The 27042-nt window shown below is 38.4% G+C and overlaps 1 protein-coding gene across 6 annotated transcripts in view; it reads right to left on the reverse strand.

Annotated features, from left to right (window-relative positions):
• The window catches only part of FHIT (fragile histidine triad diadenosine triphosphatase), a 1522387-nt gene that overhangs the window by 1332132 nt on the left and 163213 nt on the right, over positions 1 to 27042 (reverse strand). Inside the window, exon 3 of one of the 6 annotated variants that reach the window (XM_058437113.1) lies at positions 23873 to 23966. The exons of the other annotated variants lie outside the window; for them this stretch is intronic. The gene's annotated coding sequence lies outside the window, so the exon portion shown is untranslated. The remainder of the gene's footprint in view (positions 1 to 23872; positions 23967 to 27042) is intronic. 6 annotated transcript variants of the gene reach the window in all.

Raw genomic sequence — 27042 nt, forward strand, 5'->3', positions numbered from 1 at the left:
ATCCAGAGACAAAAGGAAAAGTGAGATCCATCCATGACATGTCCCTTGAGGACTCTTTTAGGACCAAGATGGTGAAGGTTGAATGGACCATGCATGCCTCAGTCTGTCAAATTGTATGTTTCTAAGGACAAGTAGGCTACAAAACTTTCACCTTATTTTGATATGGGAAGTCTGTTGAAAATAACACAATACATAAAAGATGAATTACTTATTGAGTCTTTAATATGTCTCTAGCACAGAAATAAACATCTTGTGTATACTGTTTCTAATTTCCACAATACCATGAGCTAGAAATATACAGAATAGAAGAACAGTGGGATCAGAGAGGTTAAGTGATTTATCCAAGACCACACAGGTTTTAAGAGGTAGAGGAATGGTTTGAACTTGTAACAATGTGACTCCAAAATCAATACTTTTTTCCTTACACCGAAATACAAATTATCAGGCCAAATCTCTCTGCAAATATTCATCCTGTTTCTTTTGGTTCTTCATTCATTTAATCAAAAACAAGTTATTATGCACATACAAGGAACACAGTATTCATCCTTGTGCATCTGACAAGTAAGTCAAGGAGACAGGTGTGTAAAGACCTAACCAAACTTACAGGCAGGATGAATGAGGCTAAATGTTTATTATTTAAATAAACTCCATGAAGTCAGATACTTCAGTTTGTTGATCATTGTCACATACCTGAAACACAAGCTTGAACCAACAAAGGTTTGTTTGATGGAAGGATAAATGAAGAAAATCCCACTTAAGGAAGTACAAACTTAAGGTAGAATTAATTCTGCCTAAGATAAATCAAAGAAAGCCCCCAAGTGCAGTGGCATTGAATTGGACTTGGAAGAATGTATGACGTATGTACTAGTGAGAAATGAAGTGATAGGAGCTATGGCTCAGGGTAAACACAGGTATGGAAGCATAGAAGTCCACAAAACATTTGGGTAATAGAGTTGAAGCATACTTAGAGCACAGGAAAGGCGAGAAATGAGAGTGAGAACTAAAGTCAAAAAGGCAATTTGGCACCACTTTGCACAGAGCCTTCAAGTCAATTACTAAAAAAAAAAAACAAAAAACAAACAAACAAACAAAAAAAAACAGCCATGCCAGTAGAATGCAGTAATATGACAGCTTTTAGCAAAGTGGGACTGTATCGCCCCTACTTCCTCCCCACTGATCTTAGAAGAATCCTAAGTGTTTACACCTAGTTTGTAAGACCCCAAGAAACTCTCCAGTGGTCTAATTCCCACCACTCAGCTAAGAACTCTCAGCTCAAAAGATACTGGCATCTGGAAAGCCTTTTTCAATGTCCCTAAGTCTGAGTTCCTTACATCCCACACTTCACCCATCTCATAATGTGTTTTTCTTATCTCTCTCCACCATCACTGCCTTCCATGTGGGCAGGCACTATCTTTGTTGATTCCTAGCATGTTGCAAACAGCCCAGCACATAGCAAGTACTCAATAAATACCTTGGAAATAGTTATTACATTAGTGAATTGAGCGATTGACGCACTGACTGACTGTTGAAAAAATAGAGTCAAGGAGAGCCATAGGAGGCTGCCACTATAGCCCAGGGAAAACACCTCTTTATAAAGGTCCAGATGTATTTCTTTAAGTAAGCACTTTGCTAACTGGGGATAGTGGTGGTTGGTTAAGGCAGACAGCAAAGCAGAAAAAGGCAGGGCCAGTGGGCAGTTGCTGGGGAGACCACAATTCCATGGGACTATAGCCATTAGCATGCAACACTGGGTAATCTGATTTTCATGACAGACAGATTTATTATGACTTCTAAATATATAAATCCCAGGTTATGCTTTCCAGCTAACCTAACAACTTGATATATGTGTCTGACATCCCATCTTAAAATCAGATTCCAGCTTCTAATTAATTTTTATTCACCCATCGCTCTAACAAGAGAGGCAGGAAGTCTCAGTGGGATAAACAATAGACAGGGTATTAGTCGTTCCTACTCTGTGGCACATTTTCCACTGAGTCTCTGGAGTTTTCTTTTTCTTTGCTACCAAAAAAGGGGGGCCTTACCCATTCTCTCTGTAGCTTCTAGGAAGAACGAGTGGAAAATATTACACAGGCACCCGATAGTCATTCTTTATATTAAGCAACCAATGCTTGATCCATCACTTCCACCTCCCCACTCCCTGCTTTCCTCTACCCACACAGAAATTGGAATGACATCATGGTCTAGTCAGTTTAAAGACTGATCATTGCTTACGTGTTACCGTACATCTTGCTTTCTCCAATAATATTATCAGCAAATAGTTCTTGAAGCTGAATTGCAAGTGCCACAATAACCTGACTTTAAACCAATAATAGTGATCATAAAGGCTAAAAGTACCACCTACAGCTTTTTATATAATCTGAACAATATTAATAATTCACTCACATTCAGATACTTTATTAACAATGCAAAGTGATATAGCTGTAGCTAGGAAAAGTTTTGTAATCCACTGATTTCTTTAATGAGCATTCTATTTAAATTATATTTAAATATAATTTTCATATGTGAATATAATTTAAAGAACACTTTCTTCTATGTCCTTTTTCCAAAATATGAAAGTCAATATGGGTACCACAGACCAGGTTAGAAAAAAAAAGATTGTCACATTCAACTTTTTAAGTTTTTTTAATATTTAGTTCTCACTATGTGCCAGACATTGTTCTCAAAATGTTAGATACATTAAATCCTCCTCAAAACTCTATCAGGTATCATAATTTATCCTTGTGACATGTTTAAAAAGTTGTTTGCAGTCACAAAAGCTAGTAAATTGTACAAATGAGATTTCAGTTGAGGCTAGTGGCTGAGGCTCCACCACCTTGGTCTTAATATACTGCCCGGAGATTTACTGACTAAATAACTAATAGTATAAGTAGCCAGTTGTGTTTGCCAAACCCATAAATGCAAACTACACAATCATCTTCATATTGAGAACACTATGGTGTTTTTGGCTTTTTGCAAGCAGATTTAAAAAATTTGGATACCAGTCTGTTTACCTGCCATAATATGGAATATAAACTAGGAGGAAAAATACATTCAGCAAAGAACTTTGATGGACATCACGAATCACAAAAACTGTCATTTTTCTGTTCATAATAAATAAAGAGTAAAAATAGGACAATACCAAAAAATATGCAAAATCTTCTCCTCCCTATTTATTACAAGTATATACTTTCTAAATCTCTAGTGTCTATGTAATTTATTTGATGGTAGGAAAGATGTATTTCACATGTACATGCACAGGCACACATGAGTGTGCACACACACACATACACACACAACCTATGTATACCAGAATTACTCTGTGCCCAATTTATCTTCAGTTAAGCCCTGAAAACAAAATAAAACCAAGAAAATGGATTCACAAAACGACAAAAAGAAGTTCATTCACTTGCCCTTCAGGTACATACCATACTCATATGAACAAAGTTATATATTCTCCCTACAAAATCACATTTAAATATGTGATTTAAAGTATTTTTTGCTAAGTATTTTTATTTCTTTCCCCAAAATTATTTGTGAAAATGGAGCATGTCCTATATATCAATAAATGTCATTTAAAATAAATAAATTTTTAAATTAAAATTATCATCAAACTCTTACAGTACTTCATTTTTAAAAAATAAATTTACACTGGAATAGAAGTCAAACAAACATTTAAAAGAACACACAAAGCATTCATATTACAACTAATCTAAATGGCTGATTTGGTAAGTTTTAGAGCCTTTTAATAAAACCATATTTTTATTCAAGTACTATTTAGTTAGAGCTTTATCAAAATATTTAATTACAAAATAAGATCTCTGATGTTCACGTAAAACTATGCACAACAGAATCAAATCCTTAGCATGAAGCCATTCGATTTGTCATTTAGAGATCTGTTTTCCGAGTCCACTACAGTTTTAAAATAGTTTCCTCAGTAGCATCCAATCTGCCCTTCCTCCCCTTTGCCCTCAGAATTATTAGAGCATAATGTAATTCTTTTACCAGCCTTAGGAAAACACTATCGGAATGCATGAGCCAAAATGCAGAGATGAAATGGAACTGAAAAAAAAAGTTTTTTAAAAATGGAAAATCAATTACTATTTTTAATAAGTAGAAATAGCTTTTGTGCTAAGAAAAGAAAAATTGCCCAGAGACAAAATAGATGTTCAATATTATAGTGCACTAATGAGTACATTTACATATAATTTTCTGAAATTTATGTCCAAGACTAACTGCAAATAGCATTTAGTATCAATAGGAGTTTACAAAACCCATTCATTTTTCCTCTAATCATATTGAATATTTAAGGTGCTTGATTAGACCCAATTATTTTTCTTTTGGTGCCAACAAAGAGCCCTGACAGCTTTGAAAGAGATGGATTAGTGGGGCATTTCCCACCAATGGGGAAACATTCCCGGCTCCCACAGCAGGAAAAAAACAATGAGAAAGTTCGTGCCAATTCACATGCATGCCACTGAATGAAATCTGCAGAGAACTCAGAGAAGGTCAGCTTGTCAAAGGATCACTGCAAAAAGCGGAAGAGGCAGATACGCAAACTTAGTAGGACTTTGTGGCCTCCCAGCTCACAAGCCTGCTTCTTCATTTCAAGGTGGCCTGGAGAGAAGCGTCTGACAAAGATCTATCTCCCATTGTCCAGAAAAGATTAAAAGAATATGGGCCCTAGCAAATCTCCTAGTACTTGGAATTGAGAAATAAAAAGGGAAATGTAGCTAATTTACAGTAGCCCTTCTTCCTTGTTCAGATTTCCCGAAGCATAATAAAATAGAGAGGCTGTGTCTCCAGGGTTCCACTTCCAGCTGTGCCCCACAAGTTGGAAAAAACAAGAAAGGACATGTTACCTACTCACACCAACCTGCCCCTCCTGCTGCCCCTCCTGCTGCCCCTCCTGCTGCCATTCTTCCAACTCATTCTAAGGGAGGTCGTGAGACCTCTCTGAAATGCATTAAAAAGAAGCTATATTCCTAACTGGTCAAGGAGATTTAGGTGAATTCCTGGCTGAAAGCACAATGAGGAAAAAACTGTTCTCTCAAAGTGCCCAATCTTTGATGCATTGTGTTCTACTGTCTGCTAAAAGCATCATCGTTGCCTTTTAATTAAATTTTCAAATTCTGGTTTGATGGTCCATGTTAAACTCAATTTGGTCAATTCAGTGCACCATCCACCCAGATATTCCTCCCTCTGAGACTTCTGGTAGAATCCTTCCTTGCCTCTTCCTAATTTCCAGTCTCTGCCTCTGTCATCATGTGACGTTCTCCCCTCATCTGTCTGTATCACTGTGTCTGTTCTCCTCTTCTATGAGGACACCAGTCACGTTGCATTAAGGTTCCATCTTAACTCCAGTATGATTTCATCTTAACTAATTACATCTGCAATGACAGTATTTCCAAATAAGGTCACATTCTGAGGCAATGAGAGTTCAAACTTCAAATATCTTTTTGGGGGCACACAAGTCAACCTATTCTGTACAAGGCACACAATTCGACCTATTAACACTCCCATATTAAATCAATCACCAAGTGGTGAGCAGACACCTAGTACCTCTCAAATCTGTCAACTTCTTTCTATACCCACCACTACCCTGAATCCCAAACAATTGTCTCACTTGGGTAATTGTAAGAGCTTCCTAAATCCTCCCCTCATTTTTGCACTGCTCCAATAGATTCTCCAAAAAAAAAAGTGCTTATTGAAATGTAACTGATACAGAGAAAAGTGCATAATTCAGAATGAATTTTTACAGGGTACACATACCCACTTAACCACTACCCAAATCAAGAAATATAATATTATCATCATCCCAGAAGCACATTTCATATCCCTTCCCAATTAATTTCCTCCTGCTCCAGCCCAGAGGAAACCATTATCCTGACCTCTAACAACATTGATTAGTTTTACATGGTTTGGGATTTTATATGAATGGTAACATTCAGCACATGCTTTTGTATCTGTCTTCTGCTGTTAGAATGATCCTTGCTGTTGCAACTAGAAGTAACTAATTCATTTTCCTTACTTTATAAATATTTCATTATGTGAATATACCCTTTTACTTATTCATTCTAATGTTGATGACCATTCAGATTGAGTTCCATTTGGAAAAGCTATTAAAAATAATGGAGCTATGAACATTCTCACATTTTTAGCATATATCTAGTAGATGTGAAAGGTCATAGTGCCTACAATTGTTTTTCACTAAATATTGCCAGTTTTCTAAAGTAATTGTATTAATTTTCAATCCCACACCACTGTATGATAGTTCCAGTTGCTTCATACCCTTGCCAACACTTAGTATTATCAATCTTCTTTCATTTTAGTCATTCGGATGAGTGTCCAATGGTAGCTCATTGTCTTCAATAACTAATTATGATAAGAGCTTTGTAATATGCTTTTTAGCCATGTGACTATCCTCTTTTGTAAAGGGCTTGTTCAAATTCATTGCCCTTTTTTCCAATGGGCTATTTTTCTCCCATCCAAGTACTAATCAGGCCCGTCCCTACTTAGCTTCCGAGATCAGACAAGATTGGATGCATTCAGGGTGGTATGGCCGTAGACTATCTCTTTTTCTTACTGATGTGTAGATGATATTTATATAATCTGAATACTAGTCCTTTGCCAGATATATTGTAATTATCATCTCCCATTCTGTGGCTTGCCTTTTCTCTCAGCTAGTGGCGTCTTTAGTTCATAAACCTTCCATTTTGATGTACTCTAATATATTTATCTTTTCATTTTTTGCTATTGTTTTAAGAATAGTTTTATTGAGATATAATTCACATACCATCCAATTCACCAATCAAGTGTATGTGATTCAAAGTTTTTTAGCATATCCACAGAGTTGTGTAACAATCACTACAATCCAATTTTAGAACATTCTAATCACCCCAAAAAGAAAACTTGGCCGGGCACGGTGGCTCACGCCTATAATCCCAGCACTTTGGGAGGCTGAGGCGGGCGGATCACGAGGCCAGGAGATCGAGACCATCCTGGCTAACACGGTGAAACCTGGTCTCTACTAAAAATACAAAAAATTAGCCGGGCGAAGTGGCGGGCGCCTGTAGTCCCAGCTACTCAGGAGGCTGAGGCAGGAGAATGGTGTGAACCTGGGAGGAGGAGCTTGCAGTGAGCCGAGATCGTGCCACTGCACTCCAGCCTGGGCGAGAGCGAGACTCCGTCTCAAAAAAAAAAAAAGAAAAAGAAACCTTTTACCTACTAGCTGCCACTCCCTATTCCTCCCAACACCTTCACCCTCACTAGACTCTAACCAACCACTCATCCAGTCTCTGTCTTTATTGATTTGCCTTTTCTTATCAATGGAATTACATGATATGTGTTTTGTTTTGTTTTGTTTTTGTGACTGGCTTTTTTCACTTTGCATGATGTTTTCAAGGTTCATCCATGTTGTAGCATATATGAGTACTTCTCTACTTGTTTGTCTAATAATATTCCATTGTACGGATATACCACATTTATTTATCCATTCATCCATCAGTTGATGGTCATTTGGGTTGTTTCCACTTTGGGGCTATTAGATGAAATGATGCTTGGATAGTGTTTTTTCATGTCCTGTTTAAGAAATATTTGGCTATCCCAAAATCATGAAGACATTCTATGATGTTATATTCTAGATGCTTTATTGATTTAGCTCTCACACTCAGATCAGCAATCCAACTGGAATTTACTTCTGTTTATGATGTGAGGTTCATATTTCCCTGCCCTGATACCCAACTGATTCAGCACTATTTAATGAAAAGATCGCCCTTTCTTCATTGCTCCACAGTGTCATCTTTCTCAAAATTCAAGTGTCCCTACATGAGTGGCTCTATTTCTGTACACTCTATTCTGTTCCATTATCTATTGCTATTTGCTTATCCTTGTGCAGTACCACATTATAGTAATTATTGTAGCTTTATAATGAATTTATGAAGAGCTGATAGTATACGTCCTCCAACTTTGTTCTGATTCCTCTTCAGATTATCTTGCCTATTCTTTGCCTTTTGCATAATGGTGTTTTGATTAGAATTGCATGAAATTTAGAGATCAATTTGGAGAGAACGGACCTCTTGACGCTATTGAGTCACCAATTCATGGATATATTGTGTCCTTTCATTTATTAGGTCATCTTTAATTTCTCTCAGTAACATTCTGTACCTTTCTCTGTAGAGGTCTAATACATCTTTTGTTAGATATATTCCTATGTTTTTAAGATTTCAAGCTATTTTAAGTGGTAACTTTTTAAATAGATTTATTGAGGTAAAATTTACATACCATGAAATTCATCTATTTAGATGTACAGTTTGATGAGTTTTGAATACATTTATATAGTTATACAACCATCACCTCTACATAGTTTTGGAACACTTCTATCAATCCAAACTGTTACCTCATGCCCTTTGCAGTTAATCCCCACTCCCCACACCAGGCAACAACTGATTTGCTTTCCACCTCTGCAGTTTTGCCCTTTCTAAAAATTGAATCATACACTATAGATTCTTTTGTGTCTGGATTCTTTCACTTCACATCATACTTTTGAAGCATATCCAGGTTATTTCAGGTATGGGCAGTTCATTCCTTTACAATGTTGAGTAGTATTCCCTTGTATAAATATACTAATTATTGCTTACCCATTTAGAAATTGATAGATACCTAGATTGCTTCTATAATAGGTTGGGACCATTACAAACAACATTGTTATAAATGTAGACATATATTTCATTTCTCTACAAGTTTTCATTTCAAGACCTTGAAGTGGAATTGCTAAGTCTTATGGTAAGTACATGTTTAACTTTTCAAAAAGTGCCAAATTGTTTTCCAAAGTAGCTGTACCATTCACATTCCTATTAGCATTATTTAAACGTTACAGTTTCTCCATATCTTCACCAGCACTTTTCTATTGCCTTTTTTACTTTAGCCATCCTAGTAGGTATAAATTGGTATTTCAATGCGGTATATAATAATGTTTCATACTATTCCTCTCCTTTAAATTTGCATTTTCCTAGTGATGATGAGCATTTTTCATGTGATTATTTGCCATTAATGTATACGCCTTGGTTTGTTTTCTTATTACTGACTTATAAGAGTTCTTTATATATTCTTGATATAAATGCTTTATCAGCTATGATATGCAAATATCTCATCCCATTCTGTGGTTTGTCTTTTTATTTTCTTCATAGTGTCCTTAAAGAACTCACGTTTTAAAATTTTATGAAGTTCAATTTATCAGTGTTTTTTTCTTTTAGGGAATCTTGATTTTGGTGTTATATCTAAGAAATATTTGACTAATATAAAGTCATAAAAACTTTCTTGTATGTTTTCATCTACAAGTTTTATAGTTTTAAAGCTTATATTTTGGTCTGTAATCCATTCCAAGTTAACTTTGTATATAGTACAGGCTAATTTTTGGATAAAGATATGCAATTGTTCTACCTCACTTTCTTTGGAAAAACAATTTGGTCATAGTTTATAATCCTTTTTATATGTTGCTGGATTCATTTTAAATGGTATCTTTTTAAAATTTCATTTTGTAATTCTTTGTTCTGGTACGTAGAAATACAATTGATGTTTTATACTGACTATATTAACTAGCATCCTTGCTAAATTCATTTGTTAAATTTACATAGTTATATGTTCTGCAAATAATATAATTTTATTGTTTCCTTTCAAATGCTCATATCTTTTTTTTTTCTGTCTCTCTACATTCACCGGGACTTCCAGTACAATGCTGAACAGCAGTGGTGAGAACAGTCACCCTTTTCTCAGACCTAATCTTAAGGCAAGGCTCTCAATGTTTCACTTAAGTATGATATTTCCTGTAGTTTTTAAAAAAATATAGAGAGAGTCTTTATTAAGGATGTTTACTTATAGTCCTAGTTTGTTAAAAGTTCTTATCAGGATTAGATGTTGAAGTTTATCATACGGCTTTTCTCCTTTTCTGTTATTACATCATTTGATTTTTGGACATTACCCTACCACTCATATCTATAATAAATACAACTTTGTCATGACATATATTCTTTTTCTATATTGTTCAGTCTGCTATTACTTTGTTTAGGATTTTTGCATTCTTGAGACTTCCAAAATCTCTTCCCCATCTCTTTAGCTGCTGCTTTCTATTGGGCTTTTAAGCTTTTCAGGTCTTTGTCATTTACAAATGAACAAATGCTTCAAAAAGAAAAAGAATGAGAATGTTGAAGTCACTTCAATGCACCTCCTCCCTCCAGGGTTCTGACCTCTCAAGTCCTGGATGCCTTGGTAGCCCTTCAATGCCTTCAAACACATACGTTCTCTTTATTTTGCCTAGCTTTTCTAGTTATTCTGTTGGTGGATTATTAGCTACCCTACCGTTACCAGAAGCAGAAATTCATCTTTTATAATATAAACTAAATCATATTATTCTTCCTCCTTGAATTTGCTACTGTGCTTATAAAAACTCCATATTCCGTACTACGTCCTAAAGGATTCTAGTGATCCAGACATAGCCTTTCCCTCCATCATCCACTCACTCCCTTGTTCACTCCTCTCCCACCATATGTATCTACTTTCTGTTCCTCTAACCCCACTGGGTTAATTCCCAAATCAGTGCTTTTGCATTTGTTCTTCCCTCTCCCTGGAACACCCTGTCCCTGGTCTTCACATGCCTGCCTCACTTTTGTCAATCTGTCTCAGTTTCAATGTCACCTCTTCAAAGAGGCCTTCTCAAGACACTTTATCTAATCTTATGTCTTTCCTGCCTGATTCCTCACAAACAATATTCTATACATGAAAGAAACAATAATGAAATTAAGCCAACAGAAATAGAGCTTGAACTTTCCAAAAACCACAATGTTATCTCTATCCCACTTCCACATCCAACATAAAGAAAACAACAAACTAAGAATACATAACATCTTTGGGGACCACCTTTGTATATTATAATACAGATCTTAAGAGTGTAATATTTCTCTGGAGTGGGACAAACCCAAATCACTGCTACATCACTTTCCAGATGTATAACTTCCAGCAAGGTTCTCAGCCTCAGCTTCCTAAACTATATAATGGGGATGATGATAGAATCCATTTGATAATATTGTTGTAATTGTAAAATAAATGTTACTTTGTATGCAAAGTGCTTAATACAATGCTGAGTCATAAAAAGTGTTCCATAAACAAGAGCTATTGTGATGACTGGCAACGATGCTCATGATGATAATGATGACAAAAACAGTAAGGCTCTGGAGCGTCTGGTAAAATGCTAACTAATTCAATCAAACACACACAGATGTACACACACGCATACATACAAAATGAAATATTATAATTCATTTCCACCAAGAAGATACAGCCTTTATCACTTGCATTGGTAGATCTGGTAGAGACTTCATTTCTTTGATTTCTGTACTAGGTAAGTTTGGTGGCAAGAAATATAGGCCAGCCTTAGCAAGTCTACTCAAAAATAAGAAAAATGAAAAGAATACTATACTATCTCACAAAATTGAAAGAAGAATGAAAACCCAAGCTTTGTGAAGAAGGAAATCAAGGTAGCTCCAGAGAACTGAGAGGCCGGAGCTTACAGACCTCCCTCTAGAGCACTGCTGTTTGAATGACTAAAATACCATTAATAACTACTTTTTGCTCTCAGTTCAAAATTCAAAATTCTTAGGAGAATCTGATTGGCATAATCAGATACCTAGCCCTAGACCAGTCATCTCTGTCCCAAGTTAAAAAGTCAAACATTATGGTCTCAGCTGCTGGGAGACCACCTCTGTGGATCAGGGGACAGTGCCCAGAAAAAGAGTTTTGTTTTAGAACCGGACGGTCATCCCAAGAAGTATTACTATAATCGGAGGGACTCTGTCTAAGATGGGCTTTCTCTAAAAGAAGCCATTTTGTTCTACTGTTTGCCCATCCAGAATAGTAGTGACCAAGTTATGCACCATTAGCTGCTTGGGAGGGAGTTAATTACAAATTAAATATAATTGAATCAGTGCGTCTGCTTTCAATTCTTCTAAATAGAATAACAACATGCTACCTTGTACAGCCAAGTTTGCAAATCGAAGCTGAATCCCTTGCTTTCTATGAAGATAAACAGCCTTTGTGAAACTTTAAAGTATAGATGTAAACTTCAAAAAATTTTTCAGGGCAAGTCATCAAAATCTGGGAGAAAATATATTGGAAACTGTGCTCCAATAGGAGCCAACAAAGGAACCTCATGAGGGAGTAAAAAATATTAATATTCACCAATGCCAAGAAAATTTTCATATTATGCAGGTATCCAAAATGTGACTACTATCTTTGATTTCACAATTCCTTTCTACTTCTCTAACATGAATTGTTAGTGACCCAAAATGCTGGGAAAGAACTACAAAATACAGTGAATGCATTCTACTTGAACATTATCTTATCCTGTTGTACCTACCAAAAAGAAACCAAGAAAACTGCAAGTATGGCTGCACTGGAAAAAACTGAAGTGAGTAGTCATCTGTGAAGTACTGCAAGTGTGGGAAGTGGTTGAGAGTCATGGACACTGGCGAATATCAGCAAAAGAGGAAGAAAAAGAAGATTAGGATGGAGGTAGAAATGATTCCCATGGAATTACTGACATCAGTATATATTCCCTTAGCCTATTATTACATCAGTGTCTCCTACTGGGAATATTTACTGAACCAGTGGTACTCAGACTTTTTTTGAGCAGGGAAAGAAATTTATTCAACATTTGGAAAACTGGCATAGGGCATCCAAAGTGGGGGTACAGCATGGTGAGAAGGCTCTTGTGTCAGACTACCAGCTCCATTCCCAGCTCAATATACACATACACAATATGTACATACTGTGGTAAGATATCCATAACATAAAATTTACTATTTTAACCACTTTTAAGTGTACAGTTTTGTGGCATTAAGTACATTCACAATGTTGTGGAACAACTACCTGTATCTAGGTCTAAAACATTTCATCACCTCCAAGGGAAATCCTATACCCATTAAGCATACATTCCCCGATTCCTCCTTCCTCCAGTGCCTGGCAGCTACTCATCTGCTTTCAATCTCTATGGATTTACCCATTATGGGCATTTCATATAAATGGAATCTTATAATAGGTGACCTTTTTTGTATGGCTTATTTTACTTAGCATGTTTTTAATGCTCATCCATGTTGTAGCATGTATACTTTACTTCAGTAAAAAAAAAAAAATTGAATACAATTGTAAATATTTGTTTGAAACACATAAAAGAAATAGTTAAAGGGATTGAGCCTATTTACAGAAGACTTGAACTCTGGGGCAAGGAGAGATGAAAAGGGGGACTAGAACAGCAATTGTCATTTCAAAGACTCATTGTGTGTAAAACGACTAAATTTTATTCTATTCAGCCCCATATTATCCCCCCATAACCAAGGAGTAGAAACTACAAGAAGAGAGATTTCAATTTGACATAAGAAAAATCTTTCAACAGTGTTATCCAAAGACAGAATAGACTGTTTTTATAAATAATGAGTTCCACTTATCTAGAGGTATTCAAGTATAAATGGAATATTCCCTTGGCAGAAATCTTTCGAGAAGCAAGCATCAGATAAGACTGATCTAAATCAGTGGTTCCTAAAAGCCAATCAACAAGCGCATGCCAATACATGATGAAGTTTTCATTCACTCATGGTGAAATGCCAAAAACAAAGAGGTTTTTATAAAGCTAAATATATATTTAATTATTTTAATTCCAAGATTATGCCTTTCATTCTTTTAGTAACAAAATAGCCCCCTAAAATAGAGAATGATAGTTTTTTTCATTCATGCCCTTTTTGGGGCAAAACTTCAAGGTGACAAAGTAAAGTCAGCCCTTTGTTTTAGGGGGGAAATTGTACTAGTCTCAAAGTCTGAGAATCATTTGAATAGGTGATTCTTAAGACATTTTCAAAATTCCAAGAACCCATGTTTATGACCGAGGATTGTTATGAAAGTTGCTTTTGTTGTTCATTTTATCCATATTTCAACTGTGTGTGCAAGGAGTGGAGCACCTCCCAAGAGGATTTTCCCCAAGGCTTCTGCCTTTGTAGGGATGGTCTGAAATGATATAGAATTTGAACGGATTTCTAGTCTCACAGGGATTTATATTACATGAAAAAAGAGAGAGCTTTGCTTTAGAGATGTTTATCCAAATTCACCACAGAGTCAATGAGCCAAATTCCAAATGCCATGGGTCTCCCAGTGGGTGTCAATTTTACTGGGTGGGTGTGTTTGGGAGAAAAAGTATATGTGCATGTGTGGCTGTGAATGTGTGTGTGTAGAGATAAAGAGAGAGGGATATGAACGAATAGATAGAGGCATCAACAATCACAAGAGGGAAAAGGATGATATATGTTTAGAATTATATCTAAGGACTGTCTAAAGATAAACAAAAATAAGGTGTTTCCCCTTTTGTGTCACTCTTGTTAAAATCAATAGGAAAAATGTGAAGGTACCAAGTTATTTTATTGTCAGGCACCAAAAGAGTAAAAATTGATGACATCACTCCATACAAAACCCCCAGAGCTTTCTGATTCTGCTGTTTATGCTTTCTCCTGCAACATCTCCATTTGGATCCTGCTGGAAACACTTTTCTTTCTGTCACTCACAATCTGTCAAGACAGCATTATCTTCTGTGGTTTAAAAACAGAAACTCCATTTAACTTCGTGGTTGATAAAGACATCTCGTTCACATCCCTTAACTAACAATAATTATTCTAATTTACCACATAAAGACAAGAAAAAATATGCACTTAACATTTTGCAGCTGGTTTTGTATCAAGGAACACATGGAAGAGAAATGGTCCCACTCTTGCGATAAAAAAATAATGTATTAAGTAAAAAATAGACCTAACATGAATGTATGCTTTGGGTACATCCTCCCTACATGCCAATCAGTGAAGCAATTAGGAGTTTGGGCTCTCAAAACATACTTGGATTCCAATCCTGGATTTGCCTCTTATGTAATCTAAGAAGGCAAGACACGTAACCTTCCTAAGTCTTCTTCATCTGTAAAATGAGAGCATATATCAATATCTACCTCATAAGATTAAATTAGATAATCAATCTATGTCAGCTGCTGTTACTACTGTTGTCCTTCTCCTACTCCTCCTCCTCATCACGACTATCAACATCAAATCAACGTTTTAGTTAAGGTTCTTTGGGGTCAAGCAGCACAGATCATCCTGCCTAACGTTAGCAAAATAGAAAAGAGATTTACTGCAAGTATACAGAATAGTGCCTAAAAATCAAAGTAAAACTAAATGAAGCTTAGAACCAACAGGAGGCTGGGGGCAGTGGCTCACACCTGTAATCTCAGCACTTTAGGAGGCCGAGGCAGAGGGATCACTTGAGCCCAGGAGTTTGAGACCAGCCTGGACACCATGGCAAAACCCAGTCTCTACAAAAATTTAGCTGGGCATAGTGGCACCCAGCTGTAGTCCCAGTTACTAGAGAGGTTGAGATGGGAGAATTGTTTGAGTCTGGGAGGTTGGGGCTACAGTGACTCATGATCATGCCACTGCGCTCCAGCCTGGACAACAGAGTGAGACCTTGTCTAATAAAAAAAAAAAAAAAAAAAGAAGCAACAGGAGTCAGGCTCCCAGGAACTCATGGTCAGTTAGTTCTTCAGGCTACTATCATCAGGAAGAATCAGCAACAACCATTTTCCATCCTTGGGTCAATGTACTCAAGATTCAGAATCCATGAAAAAAAGAGTGGTGGGGTGGGGGTAGGGGGGTGGGGTTTGGGACTTGGGCACTGCCTTGGTCACATGACCACTGCTTGGCCTGGGGAAGGCAAGGTGTTTGACAGCTCCAATAATACTGTGTTTGGTGGAGAAGGCTATTCCCCAAGGGAAAGATCCACTTTATAACTCAAAGAAGAGGAGTACAGATACTGAGCAGGTACAAATACCAAGAATTATTATTCTTACACCATTACATCCCAACAACCTACTACATCAAGCTCAATTAAGTCTGCACCCTCTTCTCTATCATCCTTTCTATTTGGTAATTACTCTTTTAATACATGTTTTTAATTTTGAAGTTGTTGTTAAAACTCAATTTGAGAAAAGCAAAAAGGCCCCAGAGCTCTAAAGTATACATGTCCCTTAAAAAGAAAAAAAAAAATATGTATATATATATATATATATATATACATATACTGCTTGCTGACAATAAATTATTTTGTTAAAAAACTTCCCTATTAGAATTTCCAGAAAATTTATTGCCTTTATGTTCATGTTATTTAGTAGTAATCTGTGCTATTAAGAAGCACATAAAGCACCCATTGAAAAAGTTATCTGAAGATGATTTAGAGAAATAGTTTGTTCTCTTATAAAGAAATCTCTTTCATGTTTTAAGTTCAATAAGATGATATTTATGCTCATAAATTACGGTCAAAGGCAACATTTTGTTTTGATAATTTTTTTGTGGATGATGATGTTTTAGTGAGAAAGGACTGACAATAAAAGCAAGAATGTAAGAATAATAAAAATAAATAATAACGAAATACATGACCTACAATTTCATTAAAATTTTCTTCCAGCTTACTAGCTGAACAAATCCCAAACAATGAAAATATACAGAGTCTGATTAATTTGAAGCCCTAAACAACTCTGTAGCTCAGTGAAAACATTTCTCATAAAGCCCAGGGCCCTGAGGGCACACAGAGCTAAGACAAATCCCAGTGTGGTCCACCCTTAGCAGCTGTGTGACTCTAAGCAACTTATTAATCTGCCAAAATACCCAGGTCTCGCCTCATCCGTAAATGAAGTAAATAACGTGGTGGGATGTTTTGAGGACTTGATATAATGCATGGAAGGGTCTTGACACTTTTTCTGGCAAACAGTGAGCACACAGTGATAAACGTTTATAATTCTATGTATGGAGAGAGACAGAGAGAGAGACCGAGAGAGCATACAAAAGAGCAAGAAAGCAGTAGTTCTCAACAGGGAGTGATTTTGCTCACCAGAGGACATTTGGCAAGGTCTGGAGACATCTGTGGTTGTCAAAACCTGGAGGGTAGAGGGTGCTTCTGGCATCCAGTGGGTAGAGGCCAGGCATGCTGCTTACAGGGAAGCATCTTACAATACAGATGACAAGCCCCCACAACAGAATTATCCAAGCCAAAATGCCTATAATGACAAGGTCGAGAAACAGAAAGAGATTGAGAAACAGAAAGCAATGTGATATAATGCAGAACCTGTAACAGGTTTAGAAGGAAAGGTACATTCAAAGCCAGGATAGGAGAGTAGATCAGAGCAGATTTGAAATTAGATTGACAGGCATCTGCCACATGTAAGCTATTGAGGAAGTGCTCTGAGCCTGAGGATTCTCATTTGAACAATGGGCATAATATGTAACATCATCTACCTCAAAAAGTTGTTAGCAGGCATGATATTCACCCCGACCAAATCATTACAGATGCCCACTGCGTATAACCACTAGGATTTCACCAGTGTATATATCCACTGTCAACCCTAATAGTTAGGTACACATAATAAATAAATGGTTACTAGTCTTATTATATATTAGACCAACAGCCAGGTTTGAAGTTTGACTCTGCTACACTGGAAATACTTGAAAGGGTTTGTTAATATCAGCAAGAATTAGTGCCCTCATAAGCAAGTAAACAGCAACTAGACTCCAAGTTCAAATGAGTTTTCCCTGTAGGTTAGGTGTCCTCAACTTGGGATCCTTAAAACCTCTGAAATTAAAAAGAAAAAATTACACATATGCACATATATACACGTATGAATGCAACCGAGTGTGTGTGTGTGTGTGTGTGTGTATGTGTGTGTGTGTGTGTGTGTATTTTTCTCTGAAGAGGGGTCCAAAAATGGTGAAGCATCACTGGGTTAGAGGTATACAGTTTTCAATATAAAGTAATAACCAGGATGCAGTAGAGTTTCTGAAGATATCACTCTGGTGTGAAGGAGACAGTATTTGGAAATGGTTACAAACTCAGATCTGGGAGTTTGAATTCTGCCTCTGCCACTTACTGTCTATGCAACCTTGGATAACTGACAGAACAATAACTTCTTGGAGTCTCACATGCAAAGGTGGAATGCTCATAATATCCACCTAAGAAGAATCTTAGAGCAATAAAATTAGACAATTCCCATATGGTATTCAGCACAGTACTCAACGCATAGTATAGAAGACCCTGGTTATCCGCAGGACAGATGCTTCAAGATCCCCAGTGGATGCCTGAAACCAAGCATAGTACTATGTTTCTCCTACACATGCATACCCATGAGAAAGTTTAATTCATAAATTAGGCAGAGTAAATATTGACAATAACAGCTAATGATAAAATAGAGCAATTATAACACTATGCCAGCATTACTACTCTTGTGCTGGGGCCATTATTAAGTAAAACAAGGGTTCCTTGAACACAAGCACCATTACACCATGACAGCCGATCTGATAACTGAGATAATGATTAAGTGATGAATGGACAGGGAGCATCTACAGTGCATATGCTGGACAAAGGGATGATTCACCTCCTCACAACGGAGCGAGACAGCGTGAGATTCCATCATGCTACTTAGGACGGTGTGCAATTTAAAATTCATACATTGTTTATTTCTGGAATTTTATAGTTAATATTTTTGGACCACAGTTGACCATGGTTAACTGAAACCACAGAAAGCAAAACCATGAATAAGGGGAGACCACTGTATGTGAGGACTAAGAATTAGATACTGCAATGGAAGTATTTGCAAAGACTATTATATTCAGATGGTGGTGAAGGTTTTTGCCTTCTCTAACTACATATGGCACACACTATCAGACGAATGGCAGGGATTCATCAATTATTCTATCCATTTACTACTACTTCCCCCAGAGGATCCACTAATTCTGAGACATGCCATGTATAATAATATCTATACAATGTTGAAAAGTGGACAGAAGTAGCTGTGAATCTGGTCACAAAACCTCTTTTTATACAAGAAAGCCTCATTCAAACTTTCTCCTCTGACACATCCCCGGGACCACCTCTGGGATTTCCATAAACATGATGCTGTGCTTGACTGTGCATTACTATGGAACAATTCTAAGCCTGTCTCACCTATATATAAGATACAGATTCCACAAGGGCCTTTTCAATCTCCTTCATTCCTCCCAGAACCTGTGCAAACAGGATTTTATGCACAGGTAACCCAAATGAAGCAGGGTTGCCTCGAGACTTGCATCTGCCCAACAACATATCCACAAAGAATGACTCTGTAGGCATTTGCCAGTGCATTGCACAGCAGCACAGCCTAAAATTCTTCCTCACCCATCCATTGCCCCAGCCTTAAAGCATCTGCTTTAAAAAAAAAAAATTCATCTTTCCCTATCTCTCATTCTAACCTATCGCCACCCACGATGCCCTCAGTGCCATCCTGCTTTTCCGCTGCCACCACATTTACTGTGCTCATGACACCTGTCCCCTCTCTTCAGGGTATCACTCCTGCAAGGCAGGGAGCCTGGCCTGAATACCTTTCTTCTGGAAGCAGCCCTCTAGAATTCTGGGTAACGGATTCGCTATCTTGTTCTATAGAGAAGCTCATTACAAGAAATGCCTGCATTCCTGGCTCAACGCTCACTTAACCTTCTTCCAGAGGCCACAGGGAGATGATCTTCCAAGTTTCTCTTACCCCAGAATAGCTGTGAAGAAACGAGGGCCTCATCTGCACTCTACCTGACTTGCAGGGCAAGGTCAGTATTAATCACAGGCGCCCTTTTTGCTACTGACAGACAAAGTAGATGCACTCATAACCACGAGCTTTTCACCAAACCCTCGGGGCTTTAAATCTTTCTCAAACAAACTGCAATTTGCAAAGAAACACCCTAAATGATGCTGTGCAAGGAAGTTACAGCAGGCACAGAAGGATGGAGTAACATTTCACCATCTGCTTGGGATAATAATAATGCCTCTACTTTGCAAAGTGTCTAATTGATTGTGTGACACAGGCACAAAGATCCTGCCACAATTCTGCCAACAAAAGTTATTCCTAAATTGTACCCTCACAGAGGGAGAGTGCTAAGGTCAGTGGTCCTAAGGACCAATTTTGAGCGTATCAACTTTCTGGTGGCAGAATGATAAGAGTCCTGGGACACACTTAGGCAAGATCGAACCAACTCACTCTATAATAGTTGCTTCGAGCAATGTCCAGCCGGGGACACAGAGAACAGAGAGGTAGGGAATGGATCTAGGGCAGTGTTTTCCACTGGTGGAATGGAAAATGCCTTAAGGTAATATGGATGAACATCTGTCTGGGTTTCCTGTGAAGGAAGCCTGGGCGGCTTTACCCTCTAGGGTGTTGAGCCAGGAGGCTTTATTCTGGTACAGCCACCTCACTGATAGTAAGGTAGCACTGTCTCACAAAAGTACATGTTCATGCTTTGTGCTAGAAGAGCATAGACTTAGCCAGGTGCCATCTTTTTCTAAAATGGCAGCACTCAGGCCTCAACTGAAGGGGTTGGGAAAAGTGAGCTAGAATAAAGAGTCCAGGAGCGGCAGCTCACACCTGTAATCCCAGCACTTTGGGAGGCCAAGGCAGGTACAACACCTGAGGTCAGGAGTTCAAGACCAGCCTGGCCAACATGGTGAAACCCCACCTCTACTAAAAAAATTACAGCCAGCTACGCCGAAGGCTGAAGCAGGAGAATTGATCAAACCCAGGAGGTGGAGGCTGCTGTGAGCTGAGATTGCACCAATGCACTTCAGCCTAGGCAACAAAGTGAGACTCAATCTCAAAAAAAAAAAAAAAAAAAAAAAAAAAGACGGGGACAATTCCAAGGTGGCTGAATAGGAAGAGCTCCAGTCTATAGCTCCCAGCATGAGCGACGCAGAAGATGGATGATTTCTGCGTTTCCAACTGAGGTACCGGGTTCATCTCACTGGGGCATGTCGGACAGTGGGTGCAGGACAGTGGGTGCAGTCCACTGAGTGAGAGCCAAAGCAGGGCAAGGCATCACCTCACCTGGGAAGTGCAAAGGGAAAGGGAAATCCCTTTCCTGGCCAAGGGAAGCCGGCACAGACAGCACCTGGAAAATCAAGTCACTCCCACCCTAATACTGCACTTTTCCAAGGGTCTTAGCAAATGGCACACCAGGAGATTATATCCCGCGCCTGGCTCAGCGGGTCCCACACACATGGAGCCTCGCTTATTGCCAGCACAGCAGTCTGAGATCGAACTGCAAGGCAGCACTGAGGCTGGGGAAGGGGCACCCACCATTGCTGAGGCTTGAGTAAGTAAACAAAGCAGCCAGGAAGCTCGAACTCAGTGGAGCCCACCACAGCTCAAGGACGCCTGCCTGTCTCTGTAGACCCCACCTCTGGGGGTAGGGCATAGCTGAACAAAAGGCAGCAGAAACCTCTGCAGACTTAAATGTCCCTGTCTGACAGCTTTGAAGAGAGTAGTGATTCTCCCAGCAGGGAGTTAGAGATCTGAGAATGGACAGACTGCCTCCTTAAGTGGGTCCCTGACCCCCAAGTAGCCTAACTGGGAGGCACCCCCAAGTAGGGGCAGACTGACACCTCACACGGCCAGGTACCCCTCTGAGATGAAGCTTGCAGAGGAACGATCAGGCAGCCACATTTGCTGTTCAGCAATATTCGCTGTTCTGCAGCCTCCGCTGCTGATAACCAGGCAAAAAGGGTCTGGAGTGGACCTCTAGCAAACTCCAAAATACCAGCAGCTGAGGGTCCTGACTATTAGAAGGAAAACTAACAAATAGAAAGGACATCCACACCAAAACCCCATCTGTACATAATCATCATCAAAGACCAAAGGTAGATAAAACCACAAAGATGAGGAAAAAAACAGAGTGGAAAAACTGACAATTCCAAAAATCAGAGCGCCTCTTCCCCTCCAAAGGAATGCAGCTCCTCGCCAGCAACGGAACAAAGCTGGACACAGAATGACTTTGACGAGTTGAGAGAAGAAGGCTTCAGACAATCAAACTTCTCTGAGCTAAAGGAGGAAGTTCAAACCCATTGCAAAGAAGCTAAAAACCTTGAAAAAAGATTAGATGAATGGCTGACTAAAATAACAAGTGTAGAGAAGTCCTTAAATGACCTGATGGAGCTGAAAACCTTGGCTTGAGAACTACTGATGAATGCACAAGCTTCAGTAACCGATTCGATCAACTGGAAGAAGGGGTATCAGTGATTGAAGACGACATGAGTGAAATGAAGTGAGAAGAGAAGTTTAGAGAAAAAAGTAAAAAGAAATGAACAAAGCCTCCAAGAAATATGGGACTATGTGAAAAGACCAAATCTATGTCTGATTGGTGTACCTGAAAGTGACGGGGAGAATGGAACCAAGTTGGAAAACACTCTGCAGGATATTATCCAGGAGAATTTCCCCAATCTAGCAAGGCAGACCAACATTCAAATTCAGGAAATATAGAGAATGCCACAAAGATACTCCTTGAGAAGAGCAACTCCAAGACACATAATTGTCAGATTCACCAAAGTTGAAATGAAGGAAAAAATGTTAAGGGCAGCCAGAGAGAAAGGTCAGGTTACCCACAAAGGGAAGCCCATCAGAGGAACACTGGATCTCTCGGCAGAAACTCTACAAGCCCGAAGAGAGTGGGGGCCAATATTCAACATTCTTAAAGAAAAAAATTTTCAACCCAGAATTTCCTATCCCGCCAAACTAAGCTTCATAAGTGAAGGAGAAATAAAATCCTTTACAAACAAGCAAATGCTGAGAGATTTTGTCACCACCAGGCCTGCCCTAAAAGAGCTCCTGAAGGAAGCACTAAACCTGGAAAAGAACAACTGGTACCAGCCACTGGAAAAACATGCCAAAATGTAAAGACCATCGATGCTAAGAAGAAAATGCATCAACTAACAAGCACAATAACCAGCAAACATCATAATGACAGGATCAAATTCACACATAACAATACTAACCTTAAATGTAAATGGGCTAAATGCTCCAATTAAAAGACACAGACTGGGAAATCGGAAAAGCATCAAGACCCATCAGTGTGCTGTATTCCGGAGACCCATCTCACGTGCAGAGACACACATAGGCTCAAAATAAAGGGAGGGAGGAAGATCTACCAAGCAAATGGAAAATAAAAAAAGGCAGGAGTTGCAATGCTAGTCTCTGATAAAACAGACTTTAAACCAACAAAGATCAAAAGAGACAAAGAATGCCATTACATAATGGTAAAGAGATCTATTCAACAAGAAGAGCTAACTATCCTAAATATATGTGCACCCAAAACAGGAGCACCCATATTCATAAAGCAAGTCCTTAGAGACCTACAAAGAGACTTAGACTCCCACACAATAATAATGGGAGACTTTAACACTCCACTGCCAACATAAGACAGATCAACGAGACAGAAAGTTAACAAGGATATCCAGGAATTGAACTCAGCTCTGCACCAAGCGGACCTAATAGACGTCTACAGAACTCTTGGAGACAGGAAGGGGAACATCACACACTGGTGCCTATCGTTGGGTGGGGGGATGGGGGAGGGATAGCATTAGGAGATATACCTAATGTAAACGACGAGTTAATGGGTGCAGCACACCAACGTAGCACATGTATACATATGTAGCAAACCTGCAAGTTGTGCACATGTACCCTAGAACTTAAAGTATAATAATAAAACAAAATAAATAAATAATAAATAAAAAGAGAGAGAGAGAAGCAGCTTTGATTGTATAATCTTAAACTGTCTTTTCCAGCAGGGAGGGTCCAGGCCCACACTCCTGGTCCCAAACTAATGAAAACTGGACACTTGGCTTATGGCCTCTTGCTGAGGTCTCCATGATCAAAGGGTCACCAACCACTATTGAAAAGTTAAATTCAAATCTGGCTTTTAAGAATTAGTATACATCGCCTAGGTGCAGTGGCTCATACCTGTAATTCCAGCACTTTGGGAGGCTGAGGCAAGAGAATTATTTGAGGCTAGGAGTTCAAGACCAGCATGGGCAAATTAGCAAGACTCCAGTCTCTACAAAAAAAACAAAAAAAATTAGCCAGATTTGGTGGTGCATGCCTATAGTTCTAATGCCTTGGGAAGCTGGAGGTGGGAGAATCATCAGCGTCCAGGAGCATGAGGCTGCAGTGAGTTATGATCACCACTGCACTCCAACCTGAGTTAAGAGAGCAAGATTCTGTCTCAAAAAATTAAAATTACTATATATGATTTTTCTATGTACACCATATGTTATATATACACACAATATACATATATACACACAATATACATATATACATATATAATATATTTACATAGATAAATAATTTGCATATGCTGTGGGACTGTTGGTGCTAATTAATATTAAATCTGAAAAAAATTATCTTTTTATCTTTAAGTGACAAGGAGCTAAACATTTCTTTATTGGTAACTGATTATAAACAGTTCCACTCTGTTTACAGGGAAAGCTATTTTCTGTAAAATCAATTAGATTTATACTTCATTATTTATTTTTATTCTTTAATTTTAAAACAAGAAAAACATGGCTTTATTTCATTTAACTTTTACTTTAGGTTCGGGGGTACATATACAAGTTTGTTATATAGGTAAACTTGTGTCATGGGGGTTTGTTGTACAGATTATTACATCAACCAGATATTAAGCTTAGTATCTGTTATTTTTCTTGATCCTCACCCTCCTCCCATCCTCCACTCTGTGATAGGCCCCCGTGTGTGTTGTATCCCTCTATGTATCCATGTGTTCTCATCATTTGCCTCCCACTTATAAGTGAGAAAATAAAGTATTTGGTTTTCTGTTCCTATGTTAGTTTACTAAGAATGATGGCCTCCAGCTGCATCCATGTTCCTGTAAAGAACATGAGCTCATTCATTTTTTTTTATCATTATTATACTTTAGGTTGTAGGGAACATGTGCACAATGTGCAGGTTTGTTACATATGTATCCATGTGCCATGTTGATTTCCTGCACCCATTAACTCGTCATTTAGCATTAGGTGTATCTCCTAATGCTGTCCCTCCCCCCTCCCCCAACCCCACAACAGTCCCCGGAGTGTGATGTTCCCCTTTCTGTGTCCATGAGTTCTCATTGTTCAATTCTCACCTATGAGTGAGAACATGCAGTGTTTGGTTTTTTGTCCTTGCGATAGTTTACTGAGAATGATGTTTTCCAGTTTAATCCATGTCCCTACAAAGGACATGAACTCATCATTTTTTATGGCTGCATAGTATTCCATGGTGTATATGTGCCACATTTTCTTAATCCAGTCTACCGTTGTTGGACATTTGGGTTGGTTCCAACTCTTTGCTATTGTGAATAGTGCCGCAATAAACATACATGTGCATGTGTCTTTATAGCAGTATGATTTATAGTCCTTTGGGTATATACCCAGTAATGGGATGGCTGGCTCAAATGGTATTTCTAGTTCTAGATCCCTGAGGAATCGCCACACTGACTTCCACAATGGTTGAACTAGTTTACAGTCCCACCAACAGTGTAAAAGTGTTCCTATTTCTCCACATCCTTTCCAGCACCTGTTGTTTCCTGATTTTTTAATGATGGCCATTCTAACTGGTGTGAGATGGTATCTCACTGTGGTTTTGATTTGCATTTCTCTGATGGCCAGTGATGATGAGCATTTCTTCATGTGTTTTTTGGCTGCATAAATGTCTTCTTTTGAGAAGTCTCAATAGATGCAGAAAAGGCCTTTGACAAAATTCAACAACCCTTCATGCTAAAAACTCTCAATAAATTAGGTATTGATGGGACGTATCTCAAAATAATAAGAGCTATCGATGACAAACCCACAGCCAATATCATACTGAATGGGCAAAAACTGGAAGCATTCCCTCTGAAAACTGGCACAAGACAGGGATGCCCTCTCTCACTGCTCCTATTTAACATAGTGTTGGAAGTTCTGGCCAGAGCAATCAGGCAGGAGAAGGAAATAAAGGGTATTCAATTAGGAAAAGAGGAAGTCAAATTGTCCCTGTTTCAGATGACATGATTGTATATCTAGAAAACCCCATTGTCTCAGCCCAAAATCTCCTTAAGCTGATTAGCAACTTCAGCAAAGTCTCAGGATACAAAATCAATGTACAAAAATCACAAGCATTCTTGTACACCAATCACAGACAAACAGAGAGCCAAATCATGAGTGAACTCCCATTCACAATTGCTTCAAAGAGAATAAAATACCTAGGAATCCAACTTACAAGGGATGTGAAGGACCTCTTCAAGGAGAACTACAAACCACTGCTCAATGAAATCAAAGAGGATACAAACAAATGGAAGAACATTCCATGCTCATGGGTTGGAAGAATCAATATCGTGAAAATGGCCATACTGCCCAAGGTCATTTATAGATTCAATGCCATCCCCATCAAGCTACCAATGACTTTCTTCACAGAATTGGAAAAAACTACTTTAAAGTTCATATGGAACCAAAAAAGAGCCCGCATCGCCAAGTCAATCCTAAGCCAAAAGAACAAAGCTGGAGGCATCACGCTACCTGACTTCAAACTATACTACAAGGCTACAGTAACCAAAACAGCATGGTACTGGTACCACAACAGAGACATAGATCAATGGAACAGAACAGAGCCCTCAGAAATAATGCCACATATCTACACCTATCTGATCTTTGACAAACCTGACAAAAACAAGAAATTGGGAAAGGATTCCCTATTTAATAAATGGTGCTGGGAAAACTGGCTAGCCATACGTAGAAAGCTGAAACTGGATCCCTTCCTTACATGTTATACAAAAATTAATTCAAGATGGATTAAAGACTTAAATGTTAGACCTAAAACCATAAAAACTCTAGAAGAAAACCTAGGCAATACTATTCAGGACATAGGCATGGGCAAAGACTTTCATGACTAAAACACCAAAAGCAATGGCAACAAAAGCCAAAGTTGACAAATGCAATCTAATTAAACTAAAGAGCTTCTGCACAGCAAAAGAAACTACCTTCAGAGTAAACCGGCAACCTGTAGAATGGGGGAAAATTTTTGCAATCTATTCATCTGACAAAGGGCTAGTATCCAGAGTCTACAAAGAACTCAAACAAATTTATAAGAACAGCCAAACA

The sequence above is a fragment of the Hylobates moloch genome, unplaced genomic scaffold (genome assembly GCF_009828535.3).
Source record: "Hylobates moloch isolate HMO894 unplaced genomic scaffold, HMol_V3 SCAFFOLD_4, whole genome shotgun sequence".
Taxonomy (NCBI): Eukaryota; Metazoa; Chordata; class Mammalia; order Primates; family Hylobatidae; genus Hylobates; species Hylobates moloch.